This window comes from Uranotaenia lowii, chromosome 1 (assembly GCF_029784155.1).
Source record: "Uranotaenia lowii strain MFRU-FL chromosome 1, ASM2978415v1, whole genome shotgun sequence".
NCBI classification, from domain to species: Eukaryota; Metazoa; Arthropoda; class Insecta; order Diptera; family Culicidae; genus Uranotaenia; species Uranotaenia lowii.
The window spans coordinates 69,792,429-69,818,667 of record NC_073691.1 but is presented as its reverse complement, the minus strand read 5'-3'; the positions used below and the strand labels follow the sequence as shown (position 1 = coordinate 69,818,667).

General features: G+C 35.8%; 1 protein-coding gene across 1 annotated transcript in view; it reads right to left on the bottom strand.

Moving 5' to 3' along the window:
- LOC129740157 (uncharacterized) overlaps window positions 1-25,956 on the bottom strand; it is a 341,832-nt gene extending 315,876 nt beyond the window's left edge. Inside the window, exon 1 of the mRNA XM_055731769.1 lies at window positions 24,150-25,956. The gene's annotated coding sequence lies outside the window, so the exon portion shown is untranslated. The remainder of the gene's footprint in view (window positions 1-24,149) is intronic.
- Window positions 25,957-26,239: the final 283 nt, after the last annotated feature.

Genomic DNA, 26,239 nt, shown 5'->3' with positions numbered 1-26,239 from the left:
CAAATTTGTCTATTTGTCCTTGCTATTTCGCGGAACGAAGAATTCATGAGAATCTCCTCGATTAGGGTATTATTTAGTTAATTATCACAAATCCGAATGGACCTTCAAATTATTCTGCTTAAAACCCGAAATCACTGCTTCAAACCGAGATAAAAAAAAAACTACATTCCCATTGGATTTTATGTTTGTCAGATCAGTGCTTTTTCCATGTAGAAAAAACGAGAGCAGTTAAGTCGCGTGCACAGGAAGCAAACCAACGCAACGCTGCTTGACGCCTCAGTATAACTTAACAGCACCCTTAAGTTTAATGAGTTTAAAATATGCCGTCATGATTTTAATGCGAGTTTTTGAGTACTTTCGACATATCCGTCGAAGAACATCCTTCGATTATTTTGGATTCAAGTTTATAAAAGTGGAAAAAATGACTAGAATTTTTGAAATAAAAAAAAGTTTATTGTTTTCATTTTTCAGTTTAGAGGGGAGATGTGTAGCCAATAATTACAACCAGAACACTTTCTCGACGGATAGGCCTTTTCTAGTCGACTATTTTTCCCCATCTTTCTTACTACACACATGCACACACGTAACCTTACAGCGAGGGTGAGTGTTCTGTGTTCGTGTTTGGTATTGCTTTTGGGGCCTTGTCGTTTTGTTGCGGCGATTGACACCTTAGCTCTTTTGGCATTCAACTTTTCCGCACTACATGAGCCATCCTTGTCACCACTGCGAGCCCGTTTTGCACTTTTTGCAAGGGATGTAGATTGCACAGTGGTGACTAGGCGCATTGCCTCTTCATATGGCACGTTTTTGCGATAAGCTTTCTTAGCCGTCTCTTTATTGGTTTTTGGTTGATTTGTATTCATTTTAGGTCCCTCGATTAGCTAGGGACGAAACGGTCCGCTGTATCAGTGTCCTGCTTCAACACAGTGAGGGCTACATACTGTGGGGTGCACCCTGGTGTCCCATAGGTTCCGTTATCGACTGAGGATTCCTCCAGCCATACATCCTATCGCCACGGTGCATTAGGATTGGGGCACCTCCTCACTTTGCTATTGTCGGGTTGACAACTTTACCCGAGCTTCGCCGGGACCAGGTATCCTCATTCTCCCGTAAAGTTTATCTACAAAAACAAATTCACCCTACACCCTCCCTCTATTCCTGCTTTCTTTTTTCTTCAAACTTTCCTAGCGTTCCTAACCATTTGTTCTATACGGGCTACCTTTTGAAAACATTCTATTTTTTTTAGTTTATTACAAAACGACAATTAAAATTACAACTATACACAAACCAAATTTAGTCTTTTGATTCTGTTGAAAAATGACATGTCGATTAAAGTTATCCCGATGATCAAAGTAACCACTGTTTACGGTACTTTAGACTCAATTGCAATTTGAATTAACTTTATTCTCTATCATCATTTTTGATATTGACTTCATATGGCAATGTTTCGACCAAAAACACAAAAAAACTTTTTCATTCAAAATGTAAAACAGTCAATAGCGAGAATCAATACAATTTGAACTATATTTTCAATTATAGAAAGGATCAAACCCATATCGGGATTATAAAAATTAATATAAGATAGTAAAAAAGAAGAAAACAAAAACAAACCACACCAACTAGGAAAATCGTACAATCCATTACTGTAAGATGATTCCGCATTATTTTTTTCAGTAGGGTTTGTGGCAAACGAAACTGAGTCAGTAGTAGGTAGTAACATCTGGATTTACAATGAAGGCCGATTCATTCATACAGAAGCTAGTCTCTGAATGGATAATCCAAGGTTGGCCGAGGACAACTAACAAAAAAAAAAAGTTCAATCTCTGAAAAAGGGATGATAAAAAACCCCGTGGCCAAGGATAAATAAGAACACAAGTAGCAACATTTATGTGGGAACCTTTCTCTCGTTATATAGAAAGAGGGGTTTGTGGATACTAAAATAAGAAAAAAAGCCCGTTTCCGGCCTCTGCTTCTGCTGCCAGGGTTCATTGGGCGATGAGTAGGCAGATCGGTTTGTAGATGTGTGTTCCTTTTTCTCGTTGCCGGTAGTTGGGGACAGTACAAAAAAAGGCTCCAGGTTTGTTGTTTTCTTGTGTTCGTTCTGATAACTCGTTGCCTTTGGTTGTTCGTGGAAGGTACAACAATATCGTGGCTTGGATTTGAAGCTCAACAATGAAGAAAATAAGTTCTTAAATTTTCTCGCAATTTTCGGAAGGACCGTACCTGTTCCGGGACAAACAACTCATTGAAAGAGTTGAAAATAGCTTCGAAAAAACTGAAACACATTTTGTTTATGGAAAGCAACATTTTTCATTTGATATAATGAGTGTTTACATTAACATTAAATGAATTGTTTCTGATAACAATATAAGACTGAGTCGATATAGGGTCATTTTTGAATTTCTCAAACTCTGGGATCTGAAAATCTTTGATTTTGTTCAAAACTCATCCACGATTTTTTGCAGATTTTTTAACTTACGCTTTCATGAGTAAATTTGAACTTTAAGGTTTGTATAAGAAAATTGAATATTTTGTACTAAAAAAACTACAACATTTTTGATTCTTTTGTTGACTCTAGTCTGGTAATAGTTTTTATGAATATTTATGAATTCTTTAAACGAAATTTTTGGCTGAACAACTTTATCGAAGTTTGTAACTTCGTATCTAATTAGACAAATAAGTTATAAGGCGTTGAATGAAGGCCTGTCTTTTGGCATTGAAAAACAGTACATTTATGAGACAACACCATGAGGGTGACCAGCGAGGTATTGCAATACTTGCAATACTTTGCGAGGCACCAGAAGTGATGTCAATTGAAATTATTAGCAAGCTCGGTTTTACAGAAGCAACAAAAATTATGTTGAATTTTCAGTACAAAATAATTGATTTTTTCTTACAAACCTAAATGTTTATATTTACTCATGTAAACGTTATTTAAAACCAAATTTCTTAGACCAGAGGGTTTGAGAAATCAATCATGACCCTCAACTGACTTTGTGTATTACAACACACAGTAACAGGCAACGCAATTTGCATTAAACGTTTTTTTGTGGTGGTTATTATCGATGTTTTGTTGAAGGAAACTTGGTTCTCAGTACTCGTTATTTCCATTAGCCTACATCTCGGTTTTGGGAGGTTGGCAATTTCTATGTATTATCCTAGCGTTTATTTTTGTTTAGGAAGCTTTAAAAGAAAAACTCCACACCTTTGAAAATTTGCCACATAATAAAGGTTGCCGGAATTTTTTCAGCAAGTATCCGGAATGGAGAAATCTGGGCTATTTTATTTCTAAACCAGGAGAAACCTATCCATTTCATTTTAAAATTGTCGACCAAAAATCCGAGCAATATCCGGGAAAATTTGAGCAAAATCCAGGAATTCGGAAAAAACTTGAAAAAAAAATTTCACAAAAATTTATTTAAATTGTATTTTAAGCATCCAAATATCTATACGCAACTTGCTTAAAAATTTTGTTAAACGCATAAATAAGAAAAAAAGTTTCAACACAATTTAATTTTTTTAAGTTTGATTTGAGAAAGAGAATAAGAATAAATCCGGGCGAAAACCGAGCTTTTTCAATGCAGTCCCAACAACCGAGCAACCGGGTCGGGCCGAACTTTCCCAAATTTCATATCCGACCAAACCCGGAAAAAACCGGGAACTTTGGCAACCTTACATATTATAGAGTAGACTCTCCCCTATCCAATGTACTATTCACGAAAAAAATTCCGTCGAGTGGTCTAGAATAACACTTTTTTTTTCTAAGATAAGTGAACAAAATTTATAAATTCAAATCATTTGTCAAATGTAGTCTTCTACAATTCTGCAGTTTCAATGAAATTGAATAGATAAGATTTTAAATATTTTTGACATCATTTGACTTAGTCTTAAAGTATTTCATATAGAATATTTCAACTCTTTTAACATTTTTATTGATTGCAAAACGATTTGAATAACACTTCCGGAAATATCAAAGATTCTTTTTGGTTACTATCTTCTTTAATATTTTGCATTAATTATGTATTTAACGGAAAAATGGCCTAAAAGAAAACTTCCACATTTTTTTTCTTCAAGTCAAAATAACGCTAGGATTTTGGGATTGATTAAAAATCTTTGTTATGTTCTACGGTTATGTATAAATATGATGTTGTGAAGACTGGAATCAGGCTTTACCCGAATAATGTGATGAAATTATAAAAAATCAACAATGTCTTCTGTTCGGCTTTTTGATGGTTTTTACTATTCTAAAATGAATCGAAAACAACTGAAGTTACATGACACCTAAATCTGTGCTTGGGCTCTTTGAGTAATGTCTCATGTCGTGATCTGATGGCATCTTTTATCAAATCACATCGAATGTCCAAATGTGGAAGCTTCAGAAGAATTGGAATGTGCCGAATCGATTTTTCGGAAGTTTCCTGTGTTACTTTGACTGGAAGCTGAAAACAAATGCACTTGTACGACAACACTATTCAGGGACAGAAGAATCCAATATAGGAAAATTCTATATAAACAAACTGAAAGAAAAGGCTGAACTATTCTACATCTTTACGATATGATATTTCGAGGAATAAAAATAACGTCGGATAGTGTTTTCAGCTGAATTAACAAACAAAATGATTGTTTTCCCATTATTTGGTACTAAAAACGTCTAATTTTTTAGCAACTAATTTCCTTTTTAAATATTCTTTATCCCAAAATTGAGCTTTGGACATTGCTGAAAACGTGCGAATGAGAATGAAATGAGAACCCAAATGTTTGCTTCGCTTCCTCTGCGTGTAAAATTGAAAAAATAAGGTATCAAAATTGAAATCGCGAAGTATAAAAAACAGTGAGGTCAGGCAGTGCGTAAATCGACCTATGAGGATGGTCAATTATCTTTAAATAACAAGTAGGTATAGATATCAAATAACCTCAGATTGTTTCGAAATAGATCATTTTCTGTCATCAAAAGCCTGGCTTCAAAGCTAAATAACAACTCGCATAAATGAGGGTTATAGTCAAAACGTTTAGCAAACAATTATAGAAATTGTAAAAAATTGTCTGAATCAATTTCCGAAATGATTGTATTTTTAATATGTTTTTAGGTTAGGTAACTGTTAAAAATTATTAGAACAGTTGTATAGGAAATTTTCTCTGCAAACAGTACGCTAACGGTTAAGCAAACGCTAAAAAAAAGTATGCAGCATATCGAACTAAAATGGTTATTGTTGCAATTGGAAGCGATTAAACGATTCTATAAAATGTGCTTCGGATTTTTTGCTTACGATATTCAGAATTGCGTTACGCTTTAAATAAATCGTAATTTCAACGATCGGCCAAATCTCGAGGTCTTCATTTTGACTATATCATCTGAAACTTGTTAAGGGTGATGAAAGCTTACACAGTAAATGAAAATTACCGAGTTCGGTAATTATTTTACCGAAATCCTAACATGTGGAGTTCGTTAAACTGTTCGGTAATTTTTTCATGGCCGAGATGTGACAGCTGTCAAATATTACGGGCCTATTTCTGTAAAAATAACCGAAACTCGGCTAATCAAATCTTTCATTATCTGTCAAAATTTTGACATTTGTAAACGTTGTATTACCGAACAATCTATAGGTTGCCACCGAACTGCCTGTATTAATTACCGAAAGACGGTAATGTTAATCCGAAAAACAATAAACGCTCGGTAATATACACCGAATAACCCGTAAAGTTAACCAAAATACCTAAAATTTTTACCGAAACACCTTAAATAATTACCGAAATACCTGTAATTAATACCAAAATATTTATAACCATTACCGAAATATCGAATTTTTTTTACCAAAAACCTTTAAAAGTTCGGTAATATTTACCGAACTACCAGTAGAATTGACCGAAATACTTGTAATAATTACCGTAATACCGGTAGATATTACAGAACTACCTGTAATTATAACAGGAATACTGATAAAAATTACCGAAATTCCGGTAACTCTTACCAAAATTTAGAGTATTCAGTATTTTTTACCGAAAAACCGGTAAAACTCACCGAAACACTGAAATATTAACCGGAACACCGGTAAGACTATCCAAAAAATTTGAAGAAGTTCGGTAACATTTACCGAATAACCGGTGGCTTTTACCAAAATATCTGTAATCATTACCGAAACTCATAGTTATTTTTACCGAAAATTTGTATTTTTCACTGAAGTATCTGTAAAGCCGAAATGCCGGTAACATTTACCGAAAACTGTAAATTTTTTGGTTCATTTTTACCGGAAACGGTAAAACGTTCGGTAATTCAAGTTAATGATGCACAACGTATTATACGAGATGATTCGAGTCTCAAATCATTTCGCGTAAAACGTTGTGCACCATAAGCTTAAATTATCGAACATTTTACCGTTTTCGGTAAAAAAAGAACCGAAAGAAATTTCACAGTTTTCGATAATTGCCAGCATTTCCAGAAGACGATTCTTATGAGCACAGACGACTTTTAGAGAGTTTCAGAAATTTGTAATCATAGACCTAAAATGAAGATAATTGTGGGTTAATGTGAAACACCTGAATGCTTTTATTTGAATTTTAAGTACATTTTTTTCCATATTGTGCGATGTGTCTAGACCAATCGACTATTACGCTCTTAAGGCGGCCATTTTCCCGGTAATAGAGGCATTTGATGCTGAAAATCCTGGAAAAAAATAACATCTTAAAAGCTCGTCCAAAGGCCATTGGAAAGAAATAATTGCTCCTATCAAAGTCCTCCAACGGCTTAATTTTCCAATTCATTAATCGGGAAAATTCAACAAATTGGATAGCTTACCTTGATTTTAATTTGTTTTGGTCTCGAGTTCCTAATCAGCCATCTGAAATTTTTCTTTCACTCAAGTACGGTAGAAAAATGCACTCTTACTCGCAACTGCTCAACATGGCTTCTTGATGAAAGACATCCCGCTCGCATACATGAAAAAACTCGAAACGGATGGCGCGGGCTGGTCAGATATTTGTTGCTTTACTTTAGCGCAAGCGAGATGCTGTGCGGCTGTGAGAGTGAGACGGGGTTTGAAGTTAGTTTTGACAGCGGCACATGACGGCAGGATTGTTTTACACTTTTTCCCGGCGCTTTTAACCGAAAAAATGATGACAAAACTATTTGTTTACATATTTTCTAACGAACCTCGGTATGCCAAGAGTCGATTAAGGAAGTTCGGTAGAAAATAGAAGACAAATGCGTTAATTACCGATTTTTTCCAAATTAGTGAACTGGTTCGGTAAAATAAATTACCGAAATCGGTAATTTCAGTTTACTGCGTAGAATGAATGATTTTTTCCGTCTTTGCTGAGGAGAAGCCGGTGTAGTTGCAGTCTTCTAGAAATTTTCAAGGGTGGTTTATCCGGAAAGAATTTTGTTAATGGATTGGACCTTGACTGAAGTTTTTTTTTGACTATGTCTTCAGGATTAACATCCATTCGCACTGGATTCCATTGCAATTGTTAGTCTATGGACACTGTTGTTATATGAGCTACAAATACTCTTTTTTATTAAACTGAAAGAGCAAATTTAGAATTACTACCTTATAAATATTATTCAATAAAGAAAAAATTAATTGTCTAATACATTAATTCTTATCGAATCACAAAAAACGGTTATTCACAGTGTGCTTCAACTCAAACCCTAGGAATTCAGCGACAAATAATGTTGTCAAATTTGCGGTTCTTTTGAAATTTGAATGCGAATGCAACAAAGTGGGTTTTATTTTTCAGATGAATTTAGATGTGTTAATTCTTATCATTTTGAGAGCCCGTTTTTCTCAAAGCCATCACACAAAATCCTTTCAAAACAGGTTATGCTATCTCAAAAAGAGGTAAAAACGTTTAAGCGTGTAAACGATCTTCTCGATTGTCAAATCATCTGTCATTTAGTTTTATCATGCCTACATCCACTTTTCCAATAAAACAGTTTTTCAACTTGGCTTGAACGCTAGTTTTAAAAGCGTAATGAGTGCCCAAGCCCTAATAAAAACAGAAAAATATGTGTTTTGAAGGTTTAGCAATAGTTTTTCAACTTTTTTAAAACACTCTCAAGATAGTGTTTTAATCATGTTTTAGCAAAACTCTCGGTACAACTTTAAACACAGGATAAATGAGGCATTTCCTTTGTTACAATAAAACAGTTTAAAAAAATTTGATGCCATGGAGAAGTCTTCATAAAATAATAATAAAACACAAAAAAAACAATTGGCTTAATCTGTGTTACTTGAGAACCCATCGTGCAGCGTCAAACGTCAAGATAATAAACAAAAAAAACCGGAGTACCGCTGATGCGCAATCAACTGTAATTTTTCGCGGGTAGGATTTAAGGTTTAATTTGTGAAAAAGGCTCCAAATCCGTTTTTGTTGGTGTGCAGTGGGTATCTTTCTTTGTTGGTTATCTCTGAGATTCGAGCTGAGGCTCTTCGAAGGTTCCAACAATTAATTAATTTTAAAATTTTTTAAAACATTCATTTGAAATCAACAAATTTTGTCATTCATCAATTTTATTTTATGAGATCCATTAAATTGAAATTCGTATAGATATTAGGTCTCATCAATTTCACATTTAAAGTTATATGAAGGCTTAGCTTAAAAAAATAAATATGAATGTTTAAAAACTCTGCTCTATTCTAGCAATGGGTCAAACATAATTCACTTTAAATGAGTCTAAATTGGCCAAATTTAATGAAACCCTTTCTCTCCGCCATAACCGATTGCCTTCGAAACCACACACACACCTCAGAAGGAAATGAATTCCGTATTTCTGTGGAGCGCATTCATAATAAATGAAACCAAAACGATATGGCCACGTGGTTGTTCTTTCGTTCGTTGGTCTCGTCGACTGGTTCAAGAAAAATGTCCTACCCCCCTACTTTGTTGCCCACCGAACCCACCAGAAGTCCATCTTTCACCGGCCGGCCCCTCGTTCCTTCGGATGGGTCTGGGCCTCGTTCTTCTTCCGTAAGTGTGTGAAAAGCCAAAAGAAATGAGCAAGAAATGGAAGGAAAAAAAACCCGAGATCCACTAAATATGGCTTGAGCAAACAACATAAACGGAAGATTTATTGCGCTTCTCGGAATCCGTCCGGGGTACTCTTTTTCAAACATATATAACTCAGCTGCGAATAGTATTGAGCTCAAGGCGGAAAAAAGTCTTAAAAGGCAGACAGGGGGTGGAAATTGCAGGACTCGCAGTTTGGGGTAGTGGGAAAGAATTTTCACAAACCCCCACGTCACTCTTATTGTTATTCCTATACATCATCCCCCTGTTGGTTTCCGTTTCCCATTCCCTTCTTCACGGGAGTCCTTCCTTGGACCATCCGCCATAATTCAGGCGTAGGCTGATACATGTTTGAGAAGCCTGGTCGCTGCCGTCTGGCTGGGAAAACTGCTGGGTCGACTGTAGATAAAACAAAGTCTTCCCTGGGTAGCTCACAGTCTGGCTAGCAGTTTTTCTTCTTCACGTCGAGAAATTTATTTTACTTTTTTTTTGCTGCTATATGTTTTCGCTCTTGGAACAAATTATTTCATTCATCTGAATTGTTTTTATTTTCGGGCTTATGTGTAAATGTACCGGTGTATGTTGCTGCTCATTATTATCAGTGGATGTTCCCATGTTGTTTTTGCGAAACTTTCTTGGAAGTATTGTTTTCCCATTCGCTGAACCGTTTGTTTTGAATGGGATAAGGATAACTTTTCAAGTGGATTGCGTGAACTGTAGCGTACTCGACACAATGGTTTTTGAAGTGAGGCATGAAAGATGGTAAATGAGAAAAATACAGACCCCCGTTTTTTTTGGCAACATTCACAACGGCAACAACCTTACAGATTTTTAAAACGATATTACCTTATAGTTTTCAAATTAACCGGACTTCTGTAATTTAGACAAACACCAAAAATATTTTTTAACGTTCTTTAATGGTAATACAATATTAAAGTACTTAAAAATGAGGCTCTCGGAGCCATAAAGGTATAAGTGACAATATTGAAAAAACTGAGATATGCATCTAGAACGAATTCTTGACCGCCAAACTATGCTGTTTAAATCATAATTTTATTAAACAACTAGCTGATCCCGTACGAGCATCGTTTCGCTTTTAACTTTAAAGCAGATGATTTTGTATTTGGTTGGTAACTGAAACGCATTTTTACCAAAAATATTGCTTAAAATACTAAACAGAATTTGCAAGCGACCTATTTGCTTGTCTACCTAACGGAAATTTAAAATAAGAAATTGATTGACCGTCGAAAAGAACACCCGTGTGAGATTTTTTGTCTTTTTCGGATGCATAACAACAAAATTATGTCTAAAATATTTTAAAGGTTATATTAACGATCCCTTTTCTGTCGTCTGATTAAAAAATTTAATTCATAAATCAATTGTCCGTTATGTAATGCACCCGTGAATGAATTTTTGTCTGGATCTCATGCATAATAAAACAATTATGGCAAAAAGATTACACAGTAAATGTGGACGACCCCTTTTCTGCCGTCTAATAGAAAGTTTGTTATCAGAAATCTATTCCTCGTCCTGCAAAACACTCGTGTTTAAAGTTTTGCCTCGGAATGATGCCTAACAACGAATTTATTGCAAAAAAAAAGTTCAAAAGTATTTTGTAAGCGAATCCTTTTACTGATTCCTTGTCAAAATTTGACACGTGAAATCAATTACTTGTGCGGTATGCAAATTTTTATTATAATCCGATGTATAATCAAGACAATGGGGCTTATTCTGAGAGTCGCGTGACGTGATGTGCAAAATTTCACATCGTTGTGCCGACTCCAGAAACCACTATAGGCTAGAAGTTTCAGCTCAAATGTGCTGTGATCGATTTTTGGAGCTCATTCATACTAACGTTTCTACTCTGAAACATTTCCTGGAGTCAGGATAAAGAAGTGAAATTTTGTGAGTCACGTCACTCGACTCGCAAAATAACCCCCAATATAGCAAAAACAGTGAACAGATAATATGAACGACTATTTTTTTCAAAATCAAAAATCCTCCAATGTAAAATTAGGTTTCATTGGTTGATGAGTTCTTAAGCAATACAACAACATTGATATGGAACCCCACCGTCTTTCCCAGCTCCTCACTGCAAGGCAGAAGAATCTGTAACATACATGAAAACTTATCTCGTACTCATATACCTTCCCATGACAAATTTGCAATTTGCAAATAGCTAAATTTCTTATCCAGTTATACCAACAAAATCGTATTGGAGTCTTCTCCCCACTTTTTTTGTACTTCTGACGAATGGTGTTTCAAATAGTCATAGAACCATTCCTCGTACCCAAATTCCACATGTAATATTTGGTTCTATTTGTTAGATAAGTTCTTGGTTTATGCAAAATCATTGTATTGGATCTCCTCTCTTCCCTAACTTCATCCCCAATTGAAGGAGAAAGGAGTGGCAAATAAGCATATAACCATTTCTGGTATCCAAAAGCCCTCTCATGCTTCCATTTGCTCGATTAGTTCTCGAGTTATGCGAAAAATTGTAAAGCAGCCCCTACCAACACCCCCCCTCCCCTCCCCCCATTTGCCATCCTATAACAAAAATGGGAGGAGAGGTATTACCAAATTTTATAGACACATTCCTCGTACTCAAGTACTCGCCCATTTCAAATTTGGTTCCAGTGGCTGGATAAGTCCCCGGGTAATGTCAAAAATTGTATGGGAGACCCTCTCTCCATAAAGTTTTCCGACTGGAAGAACAGATGGTTCTCAAAATAAATTTTCATACTTCAATACCTTCCCATGTCGAATTTGGTGCCATTTGCTTCATTTGTTTTCCAGTTATGCTAAAGTTTGTAGAAAAGCCCCCTCCTACCATTCTATCTCTCCATTGGAAGAAAGAAGGGGTACCAAATAGTCATAGAACCATTTCTCGTACCCAAATACCCTTCCAAGCCAAATTTGGTTCCTTTGATCGAATAGTTCTCAAGTTTTGCAATAAAAAAAGGTATGGAAGTCCCTCTCTTCCCTTCTAAATTTCCCGCTGGAAGAAGGGAGGGATCGGAAATAATCATAGAAACATTTCTCGTATTCCAATACCCATGCTGCATTTAGTTCCATTAGTTTGATTAGTTCTCAAGTTAAGTAAAAATTTGTAAGGTAGCCCCCCTCCTCCCTTCCTGTAACCCCACTGAAAGGAGGGAGAAGGTATTGATAGAAATATTCCTCGTTCCCAAATTGATACCATTTGCTAGAGGTTTTCGAGTTATGCAAAAAACTGACTTTTGATTGAGAGGCCCCTCCCTCCCTTCATGAGAGAGGAAGGGGTCTCAAACTATAATAGGAACTTTCCCCTGACTCTAATACTCCCACCTGCCAAGTTTTACGCAAATCGGTTCAGTAGTTTCCGAGTCTATAGGGAACAGACAGACAGACAGACAGAAAGCCATTTTTATATATATAAAGATAAAAGTGAAAATATTTCTGTTGATTTATACTTGTTGGAGATGTATGTATAAGCCTTTTTTTTTAATTTATAATACTTAGTTGCAAAATTATTTAATTATAGTTCAATCTCGTACCTACCCAAAATTCGCACCAGCACCACCGCATAAATCGACAATCATAACAAATACATGGAAATTAAAAGGAAGTTCGTTACGCTTGATCTCACTTGAAATCATTCTTCATCCTTATAAAAGTTATTATGTAATCTAATGAGTTGTTAGCTTTTTGTAATTTTCCTTCGGGAAACATTTGTAAGAAATAAAGATTAGAATTTTTTTCCTTGTAGGGGAGTGCCCAGTTTTGAACTTGGTTCAATAGTTATGATCATTAAAAAGAAATTTTTGCCATCGTATCTAAACGTTGGATGCAAGTTGTGTATTTTTATCTTTTATGTAATATAGAGCTTTGATAAATGGTCTAACAAACCCTATATTTTGATGATGATTAGCCAATTTGTTTTGAAAATTCCAGAGTCTAACAAGTAAATCCTGGCACTAGATAATAACACTATAATATTTGATCTAAAATCGTCGAAAAAAAATTCAATCATGGCTATATCTCTGACCAACACATACCTTTTAAATGTAGGGCTTTTATAACTAAATATAACTTACTATAGTTCAACTCAAATAGTATAGAAAAAGTGATGACACGTATTGGGTATAATATAATATGGCAACAGAAACTATTTTTTTCTTAACAGTTGGTTTACAACAATTTTATGCAAAATTTATGTAGCTGTTTTTTTACCATGGCAATTGAATTCAAAATCATTTGATTTGAAAATGCAATATTGTCACAAGCAAAATCCTCAAATCAACTGGCAATATATTGATCAACTATAAAACCCATTACACCCTCAATTCAGACTCTATTCCAATAATGAACTTCCTTGAAGGTAGAATTATCGGTGTTAGATCATATGCCGGACCGGCACCAACAAGTTTTCTAATACATGACAATATCCTCCCAGCTCAACTGCATTGCATATGTAAAAAAAAAAAACAAATAAAGCCAGGGCCGTATGAAGAAAAGCCTCGAAGGGGGAGGGGGGCGGGGGGTTTGTGGCTTATTTATTTAATATAATAGTTTTGCTTAAATAATGCATAAACCAAATTTTTTTATTGTAATTTTGATACTATTTTAGTAACCATTTCCAAGTTCTTTTACATTAATAGTTTTTCGTACTTACAGTTACTTAAAGTAGCTTACTTTTGAAAACATGTCTTTAAATCAATTAAATGCTTAGCTGATTTTTTTTATAAAGCTTTTTATAACAAAATAAGGAACTTATTTAACTGATTAACTGATGGTTAAAATCTTCGAATATGCTCCTTAGTCTAGTGGATTTATCTTGTTGGTTTGGGCGTTAAATAAGTCAAGATCTCAATGTTATTCTCAAAAATAGCTTTTTCTATGTTCAAAACAATTAAACTGAATCCACTCAACTCTTGAGCAAATTGAAGTATTCTAGCCATCGATGTAAACAAATCGAAATTTTAAATGTCTAAGGAAAGGATTTTAAATTAGCAGTCTGATTCTTGTAAACTTGATCCAATCTTAAGATTTAGTTTGAAAATTTGCTTTTGTAAAAATTGCAATATTAATATCTAAAAAATATACTTAGAAAATATAAAATTCCTCACAGATTTTTTTAAATTGAAGATTACATGTTCTTTTATCACCATACTTTTTTTTCCATAAAAATCAATTCCATAATGAAAAACTTTTGGATTTTTGGAGGTTTTGTATTAAACAAAATTTGCGAAATAAACTAAAATTCTAACTTTGAACAAATCAGCTTTGATATTAAAAAAAATGAAATGATTATTGAATTAACAATAAAAATCATTAGCCTGTGAACTTTTGCGATTTAAATTCCTCAACAAAACATTCATCTTGATATTTTTATCTCGATTGTTAACTCATTAACGAGTTTAATCAAAATCCGACTTTTTAGTATACAATATGATTCTGTCTGAACCTAAATTCAATAATTTAAACTATGAATCTGTTTTAAAAGTATCAAAAATGATTTTGGAAATATTAAAAAAAAACTGAGTTTTAATTCCAGGGCAGAATTTATGATCTAAAAAATAGATTTGGTTTTGTTTTTGGTTTGAGTTCATTGTTTCAATTTTTTTTTTTAAATTCAACTTTTACATCTGAAAAAATATGAATTTGAAATTATAAATCTGATAATGATTTTTCAATTCTGAATTGCCATTATGAATCTCAGGGTAGTTTCTTATTCTCTTTTCCATATTCGTAAAGTTATTATTTAAACATTAAAAATCCATATGAGTTTCGAAAATCATGAGTCAAATCATCAATTTTGAAAAAAAACTCGTGAATTCAAGTTTCTAAAATCATGAAAATTTCATTGAAAATTCATGGTTTTCGTAACTAGAATTCATGATTTTTTAAACTAATGTAACCAAATTTGAACCGAGATTTTAAAAAAACAGCCTTTCCTTTTATAATTTTTAATAATGTTCCCAACTGAAAATAAGAATTTAACTGGATACAAAATTCAAAATAAACAAACCAATCCTCCGAAATTAGTTATATCTCATTTAAAATTTAATCTCAGAACAGAGTTTCTATAACCAAGTGAGAAATTTTAAAAACTGTAGCAGAATTCTGAACTTGGGATCAGTTTTCGAGGTTTTGGCATCAGTTATGAGTCAACATTTTACTCTTGAATAATCTCAATCATCAAAATTTGATTAGGAATTTAAAATTTTTGGTGTAGAGTAGAATACCTCGTTTGCTTTTTTTGGAGACTCATGGGGGGGGGGGGGAGGGTTGCCAAATAAACCGTAACAAATGTAATTAGGCTGTATTCGACGATGCTGACGAAGTTTGACTGCGGTGGTAATGGACGACGAAACCTACGTCAAAGCCGGCTACAAGCAGCTTCAGGGACAGGAGTTTGATACGGCAAATGGAAGGAGAAAGGTAGCAGTTATTTTCAAGCATATGAAACTGTCAAAGTTCGCGAAGAAATATCTGGTTTGGCAAGTCATCTGTACCTGTGGCTTGAAAAGCAGCATTTTCAAGGCAAACTGGCTTTCTGCGGCGAAGAAGGTGGACAAGGTGGCTGTACAAAATCTGATGGCAGGGGTTAAGCGTAAAGCCCGACAATTTGGATTTGGAAAAGCGGAAGCCTAACTGAATATTTTTCCTGAATTTTATACTAATTAAACTTGAAAAAGAAAACTTAATTTGATTTTTTAAATAAACGATTTCACCGATTCACGTGTATTTTCCCTTGACCAAATTTTGACCGTATCACCCTTTAGGTATGTTAACCTGCCGGAGATAGAAAACAGTTTCACGAGTTACAGGAATTTCTCGAGTTAGTGCTCACATTAGTCGCTTGATGATGCTGTCGCCTTTTCATTGTATGTAGATAATGACTGTGAGAAATATTGGTTTAGTATATTTGTTTTTTTAAGTCAAGTTTCTAATCGTTAGATTTTTGATATTCACCGCCAAAAATGAATATGATAAGTTTTGTTTCGATACTTGAATCAATCTAATTATGGGCCATTTTCAATAAGTCGTTTGAACTGTTAACTTGATTTTTTTTAATGCAACATTGTTATTATTTAATTTCATTTGAGAAAAACTTGGATTGACACAAAAAAAAATACAACAAACTGTTTGGAATACAAAGACCAGATCAAAAACAAATGATTTTCGTTAGAATAAATGTGTATTGTTTGAACTTGCCAAAGCACGTTCTGAACGATTCAATCTACAATAAATCAGGAATGACAAAAGTGCAATTGGCAATGTCTTGAGTTTAAATTCCCATAGTAGAAGATAGTACCTTTAGCAAAGGTTCCAACCTATATGATACAATATAAAAGTGCCATCTCTTCCCTCGCAGAAGTGGTAAAACAACGTGGCTTGATTTGTGGAATCGAGTTTTACAGCACCGGAAGCCAAACCAGGAAAAGATTTTCGACGCGCTTACTCGGTAATATATTCCCACCTGCAGTTGAAGTTGACGTCCTCGAAACTACTGAGAGTTCGCTTTCTTGTGTGCCGTGGTGATACGAATTTGCAACCGGGTTTTGAAAATGTCTCACAAACACACATACACACATTCACACATACAAAAAAGCCGCACACACAGACACTCAAACCGACAACGTGCGGACTTCGTTGTTGTAGTTTGTTTTTATGGAAAAAGTTAACTCGGGTAGCGGAAGAGTTTTGTTACGGTGCCGCCAGTTTAGGGTTTTGGGATATAAATTTGTTCTTCTTTTCGGTGGAAATTCGCAGCAGCAGCCAAACTAAGACGCAGCTCATCTCCCGAGGAGTTTGGCTGTTGCTGTTTTTCAGGGAACCGGGAAGGGATTACCGAAACTCGAATTTAAGTTATGCGGGCGGCGTGCCAATTTAAGATTTCGGTCCCTAAAAAAAGGATAACGAGAGAACAAAAACTTTGCAGCGTTCGTTCGGTGGAAGTTTGATAAAGTTGTTCGTCGTGGGCGTATGGCTCGTTATGGATGTAACCTTGCTTTATTACGCCTGAAGAACGTGAATATTTGAAAACTGCTGTCCAGTTTTGTTCGTTTTCGGTGGGCGCATATCAGTTCAGATGAAGTCGCAAATTGAAGCAGTAGACTTCTAAGGCCGTACAAATAGGGGAAAATACCCTATTCTTTAATTAAATTTAAAAAAAAAAATAACTAAAAAAGAAAGATGCCGGGCTACATATGTGTTTCAAAAAATTTAACGTTTTCTCTGAGATCCTCAGAAGTGAAGGAAGCAAGGATATAGAAATAAAAATTGAGTAAAATTGTGTGTGTATCTCACTTACTCCAATGCAAAACCAGTAGCAATTTTGAAACTTTTGAAAACTATGCAAGTTTTGCCAATTTTGTAAATTTGGCAAATTTTGTCAATTATGTGACAAAAAATGCCAAAAATTTCAAGTGCGACAGAATTTGCCAAAACAGTTATTTCAACAAAATGGACAAATTTGAAGAAAATGAGAAAACTAAAAAGATTGTGAAAACGACAAAATTTGTAAATTGACAAAATTGACGAATTAAAAAAAATGCTACAATATTAACCTCATTGACGAACAAACAAAAATGACTTAATTTGCCAAATTGACAATGACTGACATATCAATACAAAATCACAAAATTCACAAAAATAAAAATTCTGACAAAATTCACAAACTGTCCAAAACGGTAAAATTGACAAATTGATAAAACTTGCAATATTGAGGATAATTTACCAAACTGACAAAATTGTTCAAATTGTCAAAATTATTAAAATTGTCAAGAATGACACAAATGACAAAATTTACATTTTAAAATTTGTCAAATATGCCCATCGCTTCCCTTTTGAAAATATTGTGTTAACTTGACTAATTTGTCAATTTTGCAAATAATATCAATAAGTTTTATCAATTGTGTTGCTGTTAGTAATTTCTTCATGTTAATATCTTATGTAAATTTTATCATTCAAGTATTTTTTTTTTAATTTTGCCAAATTTGTGATTCTGAAAAAAAAATCAATTTTAATAATTTCATCAATTTTGTCCATTTAGTCAATTCTGTCCACAAAATTTGTCAATTTCGACTATTTTCAAATTTTTCTTAATTTTGAGAATTTTCATAAAACCATTCAATTCACTACGTGGAGAACCAATCTAACATTTTGCTATTGAGAAAGTCATGTTTTGGACTTGAACATTATCCAGGAATAGGGTAGGATAGTGAAAAATCATTAAAACTTATACCTCGATCAATTGTTCTATTAAGTCATTTTTCTTTGGGTTACTTTGTCGCTCAAATAGTTTCTTAGACAATCATTATCTAAAACTACGATGTCAGCTAATTAATCTGCTGATACCCAGCAAAAACACCCATAAGTGTATTTTTGGTTGGACAAAAACTGACCGACGCACCCTACGCGACCTGACTAAAAAAGTTAATGAATAAAATTTTATTTCCTATCGGGAATGCTCTATTGGCTTCAGATAATGACAAGTCGGATTGGCTCCCGTCATACCATCATCTTTGCCAGACTGTAAGAAAAACAACAACAACAACAACAGCAACCGAATAATCTTACTGCATAGGTTTTTCGATATGAACGAACGAAGTTTAGCAATTTAAAGCTGACCATACATTCCACCACATTTGTACAAATGCGATGGAATTCGATAAAATTCTGTCGCTGCGAATACGATTTGCATTGTGTATGGCACTGTATGAATGAGCGTGCAGTCGGTTTGAGTAAAATCGGTCGGGATCGACATTTTTTGTGCAAATATCCCTCTGTGGTATGGTATGGTTTATGGTACTGCCTGTACAAATTTCAGGCCATTTACCCAAGTGGAGGTGGTTTTTTTTTGTTTTAGTTGCTGTTTTCGCCAGCAATCTTTTGTGTTTGCGCGACATATATTTTTTGTCTGATGTGTGGGCGAGCATAAAATAAAACCATCGTCGTTGAATCATCGAATTTGCACGCCATTTGTGTAAAGTATGATGGCCTTAAAGAGTGTAGAGGGATAGAGAAAAGGAACAAAAAAACGAGCCTGGGAGCTTAAAGCTTGAGACAAATGAGTAGCATTTGCCTGGTTTGTTTCAAGTTAAGCATTGGGCGAAGTATTGATCTTACAATCGCTATCGTAGAATGCGATGAAAGAATCAAGTTCCTATTATTGACTTAATTAACCCCTTGGTGCGTCAAAGTAGTAATGATGAAAATTGTCATACTTTGAAAGTATTGCGATTTGGTAAATTCTGGTGATTTTGACATTAATTTCAATTTTGTAATTTTTGTCTTTTTTGAAAAAAAAAAAGAGTTTTCAAAATTTGTATGCCGACTGAATCAAACTCTATTCCAAAAATGTGATGGAACGTGCATTGCGCCAAAGTGGGGAAAAGAAAGGAAATTTGGATTGCAGAAAGATCCAACAATAGTGAAAATTTCTTACTAAACCGAGCTAATCAAGCACTTACAGCAAAATTAACCAACGTGTTCCACCATCGCCTCACTTCTAATAAAAACAAATACTGAATCGAAAATCCGTCAAAAATCGATTGGACAATCAAACAACATTTCAAAACAGGTGGCAATAAAAGATACGCAGTTGCTATGTTTGCCAATCTGAAAGCCACAAAAAAATTTTCAGAAGAGAAGTTTACACCGACGGTTCACTGGCAAAAGGAAAAGTAGGTTTTGGTATTTACCTTCCGTTGGATTTTAAATACCAAAACCTACCTTTCCTTTTGCGTGTTCAAAAACTTCTCGGAAAAATTATCTATATTTTCGGCGGAAGCTTAAGCTATATAATGCAATCGAACGAGCTAATTTACCCACGGTTATATATACGGATTCGACCAGTGTGCTCACTACTTTGGAATCTGGAACAAAACATACTGCACAACAAAAACCATCAGAACATCGTTATTCGTACCTATCGGAAGAATGCCAGAGAGCTCAAGGTTTTGTTCTCAAGCCTTCCAACCGTCGCCAGTGACAATATTGTCCACTTCTCTCATTGGTCAATGAGACTAACTGATGAGGCTATCAGATTTTAAGCCATCTTAACCGGGGAATTATGCAGCCAATGATTGAATTTGTGGTAGGTAATTTGTGGCAATTTGTTACAGAAAATTAGAAAGTTTGAGTTCAAATGAGAGCAACCAGTGCTCAGAGAGAATGAAAATGTGCTCATTGTTGCAAATTGTTGCAATTTGTGAAGCAGTTGTGGAATTTTGATCATTAACATTCCAAATGCAAAGAATTCTCTCTTGATTTCAATCCCTTGATCTTAACGTGTTCGTCGCCATGGGACACATATTCGGGTGACGGGTGTATTTCCTGGGAGGTCCCGTTACATTAAAACACGGGTGACGTTCTCTTACTCAAGTAAGCCGCTCAGTTCAGCCACACGTTACAAATCAGGGGACTGAGATGAATGGAGAATCATCGTCAATGATCAAACAAATTTTGCAGCCAATGATTGAATTTGTGGTAACTTGTGGCAATTTGTTAGAGAGAATAAGAAGGTATAATCTAAAATGAGAGAAACCGGTGCTCAGAGAGAGTGAAAATGTGCTAATTATTGCAAATTGTTGCAATTTGATTACACGTTCGTCACCACGGCACCCATATTCGGGTGAAGGGGGTATTTTCTGGGGGCCCCGTCACATCAAACAGCGTGTGACGCTCTCTTACTTGAGTTTACCACTCAGCTTCGCCACACGTTTTAAATATGGGAGGTCTCCCTCTTTGCTTTCTCTCTCTGAAAATTTCTTTGGGCCCGGCTAGTAAAACTACCAAAATGAGCGTGGCGACGAACGTGTTAAACAGTTGTGGAATTTTGATCATTACCATTCCAAATGCAAAGAATTTTCTCTCCACTGCAATCCCTAGTTACAAGTAGTGGAGTTCTCACTATTTGCTTTCTTGCTCCGAGCATTTCTTTGGGCCTGGCTATTAAAACAACCAAAATGAGCGTGGCGACGAACGTGTTAATAGGTGGTATGAATAAGAAAATAGCAATTGCTTCGATAGCTTTTACTTAGCTCGAACTTTAGAATGGCAAAATTTGAAAGCATTTGCTCAAATAGATATGAAAAAGCAGAGTAGAACATTTACTTTCAACCAGCTCCGGATTAAAAATATGCTTGCCATTTGAAGTATTTGACTCACAAAACTGCTCGAAAATATCAAAAGCAATTACTAGAGCTTTATTCATATCAGCCAATGTACTGCTGATTTCAGATACGATGATTTTCTAACTTGAAGCCCGTGCGGGAGCAAAATCATTTCAAAATTTACAGACATGCAGTAGGAATTGCAATTCACAACACCATTGTAAACGACTTAAGTTATCTATCATGTTTGCTGGGCGACTTGTCCTGTCTTAGAAAAATCTACAGGTAATCGCGTAATGCCTGCATTCATTTGAACTAGGCTAGGCAATTGAAAGCAACATCGAATGCTAACGGTAATTAACATAAAACTGGCTGTACTATCACACGCAAAAAGTCGATTTCATTCGACCCATGTTACTGCCAGTAAATCTACTTAGATTTAGATTACTTTGTACTAAAGAAGCTTGTAGATATGTATATCGTTTTTAATTTTAAAGAAACTTTTAAAAAAATATAAAAATGGTAGAATTTACCGCGAAACAGAGGTGATTTTTCCACATATCTTTCTAAGTGTAAACTTTACCTTTTTTTCATTCACCAAGTAAAAAGGTAGATTGTACCTATTTCCATTCCACCTAGAAAAAGGTAAAAGTAAGAACCTAATTTGTTCACGCCAATTATTCAGTCTGTAAAGCCTAAATCGGCTAAGCCGGTGTATGTCTTTTTTTTTAATTTGACGAACGACTGTCTGCCACCACCAAAGGATTTGTAAGTTGTAACAAGTAAGTTTTTGGCTGGCTCCTATCTTTTGAATCTTGGATATTGTTACTCGTAGCCAATTGGTCCAAATTTTAAATCGAGCTTCGATTAAGCCATAGACAGCGCCTAGATCAGTGGTTTTCAAACTTTTTCCACACACCGCCCCCTTTTGCAAAAGTTCGAGCTCAACGCCCCCTGGACAAATTTTCAGAAAATGTTAAAAAAAAAAGATAATCTGGATCGTTAAAAACCATTAGCTTTTGGCTTTGAATTCTTGTAAGACTTAACTCAAAATTCATTCAAATTTATATGAGGCTCTCAGCCAAATGGATAGGGGCTATAATAAGAATAAAATTGTTCGATTTTGATTAGTTAATGTCAAACGATTCTTCATATTTCAAACTATATTCCGTGATTTTCCAGATTTTTAGAATTATATTTACTTACTATTATGTTCGAAAGAAAAAGGCAAGTTTTTGAAAAATGACCAAACATATAAACTAAAATGTTTGTTTTCTCGAAATTAGTTTTTATGCATTTATACCTTTTTGACTCTAAGGGCTTCAGTCATATTGCACAACCTCCAGTAATAACTTAATTCTATGTAAAGTTTCCTGGACATTTACTTGAACTGATTGATTAGTTTGTTTTGAAATAAAATCATATATCTTGAATTTTGGTAAACAAAATTCCTCACCCACCATTAATTAACATAATTGAATACAAACTTATTTATTATCAAGCCGGTGAAATAATGAACAAAATAGTATTTTTTTCTTGATATCTGAATTTGAGTCCTGTTCAAAATTATGCAGCGAAAAAAAATTTCTTCATATTTTCTTTCCAAAAAAACTATCACTTAATCACAGATGATGCCTTTTACACTGATTTTTTCGAATTTTTTTTGCATTTTTTCTAAAGACAATATATTTTAAAGATAATCAAGCATTGCCATTTAAAATTTATCTTTTAAAGTATATATCAAAATAATTTTTCAAAACAAGATCAACATTTACAGCGTTTTAAAAATCTGGACAGTTAAAAAAAATTTGAGCAAAAATTTACTTGAAGCTCTGTGAAATTATTGATACTTTAGTCTTGAACCTTATGTTTAGTTCTGTAAAGTAATTTTATTATTTTGCATCGAACTTACTCGTCATTATTTCTAACCTACTTTGTGCCGTGATTAAGGAAAATGTGAAGTACGACCTCACCGCCCCCCTGAGCCCTTTTAACGCCCACCAAATTTCAAAATTGAACTCACTGCCCCCCTGGAAGCTCTCAACGCCCCCAAGGGGGTGGTAGGGATTACTTTGAAAACCATTGGCCCAGATCAAGTTAAAAGATCATGTGAGTGTAGTTTATCCGCATTTAAGCGCATAAACGTTACTATAATCGAATCAAAATGGTAATACAGAGATGGAGAGAGGTGTCAGAGCACTTTGAAAAACAGGTGGTCGGGAGAAGGACCTCCTCGGATAAGTGAAACCTCGGATTACACGAACTACGTTGAAAATTTCTATATTCTTTTGCTCTGGTTTTGCATATCATTCACGCGCATAGCTCGGTGAATACTTGACAAGTTCGACTAACAACTCGACGAAAACGTCGAATAAATATAGCAAAACAATATATTACGTTCATAACACACAACTTAACATAGATTTGTATTAAAACGATGACCTCTGCGAAGTAAAACACCAAGCACAATGTACCACGCCATCCGAGAAATGCCAGGAACTTGCACTAAATAAGTGTAGACTATACATTCAAAAATATAAAAGTAGCAGCCAAATATCAATAACCTCAATCATGATGTTTTTTAGTTATGAACATTGTCCAAAAGTTTCCTATCGTAAACAATTGATTAGCATATTTTTCACTTAATTCTACCGCTCTCGTTGAAACTATCCTTCCGCGGAAAGATTCACTAGTGAATCGTGACTGGATTACTTTGTATTTAATCTTTCAATTCTGAGCCAAATTAAGCCAAACTGCACCCTCTGTGTTCAGCCAAATCGGTTCGTTTCTCTACCGAAGCCAAAGAACGTCGAACACGTGTGTACGGGGAGCAACATTCCGACATGTTATGTTATATACGAGAAAAGTTGTGCTCCTCTATCGTTCTAAAGCTCTGATTCCTAATTCCCATCGACTCTCTCTGGGCTCGGCGCAAAAAGTCGAACAGTTTCCTTATGCACCCATAAATTGTAATCCAACATAAATATATGGTATTTTAAAGTTTGCTCCTTTTCGGCTCGCCATTTTCCTTAAGGGACTTACATTTTCATTCGCTCCTCCGTCGCCGTCGTCCCACGAGTTTGGCTTTGGCCTTAGCCTTAGTCGGTTCCGTTTGAAACGCCAAAGAGAACTCCAGCTGCTTTTGCTTCGAAGTTGTACACACACAAACACACGTGAACTGACGGGGTCCCGCAACACTTTTGCCACGTTTTTCCCCGCGCAAAACCCAGACGTTTTATTTCAATTTCGCACCACCAGCAGCAGCCCCAACAAACAGTGTGTGGCAGCTGTCGGTTACCCAAAAAGCGAAAGAAAAGCTCCACCGGGGGTTTCCTTCACAGTAGTGAACAGGAAAAAAAAACAATTTTATACACAAACACATATTACCACACAAATAGAAACCCGCACTGTTGTAATTCCACCCTCATCATCAGATCCTGGGGCCACTTCTTCTCTTTAGCAGCGAAACGAAACCAAAAAAAATCAACAACTGACGCTCTTGGTTTTGGTTTTGGAAAACTTTTTTTTTCTCTTGATTTTCTTGCCGCAGAACTTCACTTTCCTTTTGAAGAGAAACGAGCCAAGGCAAAAAGGAAACAATCACAAATCCCAAATTAGCAACACTCGGGTAAACTTTTCAATTTTTGCTTCACGCTGGTTGGGATTTCTTGGTTTATTTTTCTGTTGGGGGTGTGGGGGTTTGTGTGATCGCTCTTCCTGCTATCCAGCTGGGCAGTTATGCTTCATCTGGCAGGAGGAGGTCATAGATTTTCACTTCCGTACCTGAGCAAAAGTCGTCACCTTGGAGCAATAATCTTCCTTTTTATTCTTGGCTGGCCGTTGCCAAAGTGAATCGGATTATGGCCACAATTACAGGATTCGCTTTTTCATCTAGCCGGCTGCTCCCCAGCACTCTTATCAATTCCCATCAGGCTCAGAACTTTCTCATCTCTCACAATTTATTCCGGGACAGTTTGTGTGGCAGGATTGGGGGCACACAATCACCGGGAAGTTGGAAAGGTCACGTCTCGAGGATACTTTTTCCTTACTTCTTTCGAGATCCACCGAGCACAGCTAACTCACTCTACTCTACTCTACTTTGCTCTCAGCCTCGGTAAGGAAATTCATACCCAGCCAGACAGAAGAATATCTCGAAACAGAATTGCTATCATCCACCCACCACGGGACACCTTCTTCAAGAGCTTCCTTCCTCCGCGAGACGTGCCAGCGACGATTATGTCACACTCTTCTTCCTAAACCCGAAATAACACTTTATTCCCACGGTGTGGGGTGGCACAATCCAAACTTTCCCACATTCCCGCTACCCACTCTTTCCAGGAGGAAGAAAATCAAAAAGCAGATAGTCCACAGAAGCTGCTTCCAGTAGAGAGCAAGTTATTCACTCCTTCTTCACTTCTTTAAGTGTAATTGACTAAGCACCGAAGACGACGACGAGGACGATTCCTAGGAATAGAATCTCCGCAGCGCCGGAAGCAAAAAGCACAATATGAACGGGCTTCGAATTCTGGTCCACGCGCCTCTCAGCCGAAGGCCATCTTTGGCGATCCTGCCGCAAAACAGCCCCTGGCCCAAGCCGTCACACTACAAAGACTCATCCACGTCAAAACTATCACACCCCGTCACACCGCAAATGACAACCACGCCAAATATCCGCGGCAGCAACTGACCTGACCTAGGAACAACACCTTTCACGCGACACCTATTAGAAGGCTGGAATTGACTTCCTCCTAGCGCCAGCCACCGATGAAAACAGTAAAACAAACAACACGGACACGGGGACTCGAAGCGCACGCGACCAATTCACAGACACGACCGCATCCGGAGCGTTTCGACGAGCGACTAACGATCCGTGCCACAACAGCACAGCCTTGCAAGCAACACCCCCGCCTTGCAGTAAACTTCAGAGAAACGAACCGATTTTCTTCTCACAAATAAGAGATAAATTGCCGCCGCGTGATTACGATCTGGATCGTCTTCCTGCCTAGCCCAACGAACATCGAATACCGGTTTTCGGGTTCATGAAAGCTTTCCCGAACATAACGAAAGCTTTTCGAGGGTTCGGTAGTTTTCCTTCGGAAAATTGCATACAATAACAGGATACGCTTCTGTAC